We start from the raw sequence: 5,640 nt of genomic DNA, 5'->3' as shown, positions 1-5,640 counted from the left end.
GAGGACAATAATAATAACAAAGTTTTTGTAAAACTAGATGCGCTTATGAATATTTGTTACATGGTAAACTCTCAATAAATGCTGCTTTTCTAGGAACATTATTATTTTTTATCACCATCAAAATCATTATTTTATAGGAAGCCTTCTGTAAATTCTCATGTTCCCCTCCATGACTAAGGAACATGCCTGATGCTCTGTGCAAACCTAGTTATATAGCTCAGCTCTCAAAAGTAGAAATCAGTGCCTGTACCCAATATGATGCCCTTACTTCAAAAAGATTTCTGTGCTCTTTTAGGAACAGGAAAATAAAGATGCTATGGCCCCACATGATTTCAGAAGTAATTTTTTGATAGATTAAAAATTAAGGATAGAGATAAAAAAAAAGATGTTATCTGTGTCTTTCCAAGGACAACTCTGCCTGACTCTAGAGGCTACACTCTTAAATTCTATATTGCCTCTTCCTGGCATCTTCCTAGAAAGAACAACTTCTGGTTTAAAAAAACATATATATATGTAGGAAAGATTTTCTAGGTTCAAAACATGGTAAGACCTCACCGCCCCAAACAGTACCTGTTTAAAAGCCTCAGTCTAATATAATACCACATATCTTAAAAGTTATCCAAACAAAACAAAACTGTGTTTATGATCAAAGGCATAGCCTTTAAAATGCTCTCAATAAATGGACAAAGGAAAGAAGTTCTGGAGACCCAACTATTTCAACTAGTATATTACAATTGGTCAATTCACTATGCAGTGTGAAAGGAGTTTTCTGTTGACTGGTGATTTATATAAAAAATCAACCAAAGATATATCATGCAAAAATAAATAAAGAAAATATTAAATAAGTAAGGAAGAAAAAAGAAAAGGATATATCAGCAGTGACTTGAAGAAGTTGGGAGACAGGAGTAGCAAAAGGCAGCGTATATTAAGAAGAAGATAGTTAACAATGAAGAGACAAAAGACAAACCTGCTTGCTAGTGTAGTTAAGGGTGGGATAATGATTGAGAGTCTATTGACTACATTAATATCATAGTAGGTATGAGAAGCTAGTAAATGCATAATAGGGCCTCAATAAAGTGCCTCTGAAGACCAGATATCTCTATGGACACAAGGTGACCTATATTAGAATAAGCAATAAATCTCAACTGATAACATGTGCACAAGCAACACAGCAGAAATGGGTGCAGTGTGAAAATCATCAAACTATCTCCCTTCAAGGAGAGAAAGGAGCAGAAATGGAAAATGGAAAAGGAAAAGCAACCAAGAACTAAAAGAAAAAAAAAGGATTACAGATCTAAATGATATTTATAGGGATAGGTAACATATATTGATTGTTTCCTAGGTGTCAGATACACAATTAAATGTTTTATTGCACTATACTATTTAATGCAGCAACCCTGAAAGTGAAGTACTACTATTACATCCATTTTACGGATGAAGAAGCTGAATAGTAAAAAAGTTAAGTAAATTAGACTTAGCTCTATCTGATGTCAGAGTTTACAATCTTAAACGTTATGTTGTCCCTTCTCCGTGTCTTCCCCCAAAAAACTAGTGCTTGATTTTTAAAATAGATTTCCAATCATTAAAACTCTGGATAATCAAATTAGAAGACCCAGGCCATGTCCTGTGTGAATGGTTTTTAAAGTCCTCTTATCTTTGTCCCAGTGCTCACTGAGTAGGTGAAAGATTTTTATTAGGCAATATATTTGACCTAATTGTGTGACTTTTCAGAAGGATGGCTTTGGCATTTCAAAGTGAGATGGAGCATTAGACAGCTACATATAGTTGGTATTAAAAAAAAAAGACAGCAATTTATGATGCTGGAAGAGAATGCAATTTTTTTCCAGGAAAAAAAAATATATCCCGAAAGTTACCTGGACATATTATATATTTGTAATACTAATACTGAACCCCTTTTTTTTGGGGGGGGTTGCTATTTATTTAGGACAAATATTCCACATCCATGATCCTCTCCAGTCAGAAGTTCTTTGAAATGATGATGTTGGCCTTGGCCAGGTGGAGGATGGAGTCATCTGACTCATGCAACCTACAAATGACTCCACAGATAGTGTAAATTTTAAACTGGCCATTAAACCTACCTGTCACCTTGTCAACTTCAGCCATGTTCATCTGGATAGACACATGGCCATTGGAGCCCATGATGAAGCTGCTGGTGGAGCATCTCCACAGCATGTACAGGTCCACAAACTCCCCGGCATCTTTCTGCACGTGGAGGGTGCACCTGCTGCCACTGTCACAAGCGGGAGCACAGAAAAGGAAAACTGAACACATTTGGCAATAATTGATAACCTTGATTTTTTTAAAGTGCCTGTCAAAAAATTATTCCCACACACATCAACAATCCTCTCTAAACACAGACACACCTGGGTGGCTCAGTTGTTTAAAGGTCTGCCTTCAGTTCATGTCATGATTCCACAGTCCCGGTATGGAGCCCCAGACCTGTGCCCTCCTGGGCAGAGAGCCTGTTTCTTCCTCTGCCCCTCACCACGCTCGTGCCTCTCTCTCAAGCACTCTCTTCCTTTTTCTCTAAAATACATAAATAAAGTCTTTAAGTAAGTAAATAAATACACAGAGACACACATGTGCATGCACATATAGAGTACAATGGAACTTTAAGTACAATAAGGATAGACTATCAATTCTTCCATGTACCGGTCTGAACCAGGGTTTGGCAGGAAGTGATCTGGGTTGGAGATCACACAGACCTGCTTGGAGATATGGAGAATCCCTAGCAAAAATCATTTGTAATATGGTGCTAGGGGATCTGGAGTGCTATTGAAATGGGCAGTAGTCAAAGATTCAAGGAAGCAAACCTTCAGCTTCATACAAGTCTATCAGCAAATTATGGGGGTAAAGACTTGACCACTGCATTTAACAAAAAGAATAACCTCAGGAAGGACCATGGGAAAGCAAACAGGGCTGTTGTTCCTCAGGAACCCACTTTAGAGGCCTGGAACTTAAATTTAAAACCCAGGCAAGGTTTATTACAGTGGCACGGATTAGAAATTTACTTTTTAAAGTTTTTATTTAAATTTCAGTTAGTTAACATACAGTGTAATATTAGTTTCAGGTGTACAATATAGTGATTCAACACTTCCATACAACACCTGGTGCTCATCACAACAAGTGATGCTTCTTAATCTCCATCACCTATTTAGCCCATGCCCCCCCCCACTCCAATTACCTCTGGTAACCGTCAGATTGTTATCTATAGTTAAGACTCTGTTTCTTGGTTTGCCTCATTCTCTTTTTTCCCCTTTGCCCATGTGTTTCTTAGACTCCATATATAAGTAAAATCATATGGTATTTGTCTTTCTTTGGCTTATTTTGCTTAGCATAAAACTGTCTAATTCATTCCTTGTCATCACAAACGGCAAGATTTCATTCTTTTTTATGGCTGAGTAATATTCCATTGTATATAAATAAAATCTTTATCCATTCATCAGTAGATGGACACTTGGACTATTTCCATAATTCGGCTGTTGTAGATAATGCTGCTGTAAACATCTGGGTGCATGTATCACTTCAAATTAATATTTTTGTATTCTTTCAGTAAATACCTAGTAGTGCAATTATTTTCCAGGGAGTCTGCACCAGTTTCCATTCCCACAAACAGTACAAGAGGGTTCCCCTTTCTCCACATCCACATCAACACCTGTTGTTTCATGTGTCCTTAATTTTAGCCACTCTGACAGGTGTGAGGTGATCTCTCATTGTAGTTGCATTTCCCTGATGATCAGTGATGTTCATCATCTTTTTATGTGCCTCCTGGCCATCTGGATGTCTTCTTTGGAGAAATGTCTATTCATATCTTCTGCCTATTTTTTAACTAGATTATTTGGTTTCGGGGTGTTGAGTTTTATATATTCTTTATATATTTTGGATATTAATCCTTTATCGGGTATGTCATTTGCAAATATCTCCTGCCATTCCATAGGTTGCCTTTTAGTTTTGTTGATTGTTTCCTTCACTGGGCAGATGCTTGTTATTTCGATGTAGTCTCAATACTTTATTTTTGCTTTTGTTCCCCTTGCCTTAGGAGACATCTAGAAATAAGTTGCTAAGGCCGATGTCAAAGAGGTTATTGCCTGTATTCTTCTCTAGGATTTTCACGGTTTCAGGTCTCACATTTAGGACTTTAATCCATTCTGAATTTATTTTTGTGTATGGCATAAGAAAGTGGTCCAGTTTCTTTATTTTGTATGTTGCTGTCCAGGTTTCCCAGCACCATTTGTTGAAGAGACTGTCTCCCCACCCTCCCTTTGGGTATTCTTTCCACTTTACTGAAGATTGACCATATAACTGTGGGTTCATTTCTAGGTATTCTATTCTGTTCTATTGATCTATGTGTCTGTTTTTGTGCCAGTACCATGCTGTTTTGATCACTACAGCTTTGTAATACAACTTGGAGTCCAGAATTGTGATGCCTCCAGCTTTGATTTGGTTTTTCAAGAATGCTTTGGCTATTTGGGGTCTTTTGCAGCTTTTTCTATACAAATTTTAGGATTTTTTTTTCTAGCTCTGTGAAAAATGCTGTTGGTATTTTGATAGGGATTGTATTAAATATGTAGATTACTTTGGGTAGTATAGACATTTTTAACAATATGTGTTCTTCCAATCCATGAGTATGGAATATCTTTCGACTGCTTTCTGTCATCTGAAATTCCTTTCATCATTGATTTATAGTTTGCAGAGTACAGGTTTTTCAACTCTTTGGATAGTTTTATTCGTAAGTATCTTATTATTTTTGGTGCAATGGTGAAGGGGATTGGTTCCTTAATTTCTCTTTCTGCTGCTTCATTATTGGTGTATAGAAATTCAAAAGATTTCCATACATTGATTTTGTATTCTGTCAATTTACTGAATTCATTTATCAGTTCTAGCAGTGTTTTGGTGGAGTCTTTTGGGTTTTCTATATAGAGTATCATGTCATTGGCAAATAGTGAAAATTTTACTTCTTCTTTGTAGATGTAGATACCTGTTATATCTTTTTGTTGTCTGATTGCTGTGGCTAGGACTTCTAGTAATGTGTTGAATAACAGTGGTGAGAGTGGACCTCCCTGTCTTGTTCCTGACCATGGAGGAAAAGCTCTCGATTTTTTCCTGATTGAGGATGATATTAGCTGTGGGTTTTTCATAAAAGACCTTTATTTTGTTGATTTATATTTCCTCTAACCCTACTTTGTTGAGGGTTTTTTTTTTTTTTGTGAATGGATGTTGTACTTTGTCAAATACTTCCTCTGAGTCTATTGAGATGATCATATGATTTTTATCTTTTCTATTATCGATGTGATACATCACCTTGATTGATTTGTGAATCCTGAAGTACCCTTGTGACCCAGAAATTAATCTCACTTGATCATGGTGAATGATTATTTTTTAACATATTGTGGGATTTGGTTTGCTAGTATTGTATTGAGAATTTTTGCATCTATGTTCATCAGAGATATTGGCCTCTAGTTCTCTTTTTGGTGGTGTCTTTATCTGGTTTTGTAATGAGGCTAATGTTGGCCTCATAGAATGAATTTGGAAGTTTTCCTTCCTTTTTTATTTTTTGGAATAGTTTGAGAATAATAGGTATTAAGTTTTCTTTAAATGTTTGGTAGAATTCACCTGTGT

The 5,640-nt window shown here is 36.3% G+C and overlaps 1 pseudogene; it reads right to left on the bottom strand.

Annotated features, from left to right (window-relative positions):
• Positions 1-1,977: 1,977 nt before the first annotated feature.
• LOC123799990 (small ribosomal subunit protein eS21 pseudogene) lies at positions 1,978-2,232 on the bottom strand (annotated as a pseudogene).
• Positions 2,233-5,640: the final 3,408 nt, after the last annotated feature.

The sequence above is a fragment of the Ursus americanus genome, chromosome X (assembly GCF_024610735.1).
Source record: "Ursus americanus isolate L20-20 chromosome X, mUrsAme1.1.p, whole genome shotgun sequence".
Taxonomy (NCBI): Eukaryota; Metazoa; Chordata; class Mammalia; order Carnivora; family Ursidae; genus Ursus; species Ursus americanus.
The sequence above is the reverse complement of the archived record's forward strand: the minus strand, read 5'-3'. Positions and strand labels throughout refer to the sequence as shown.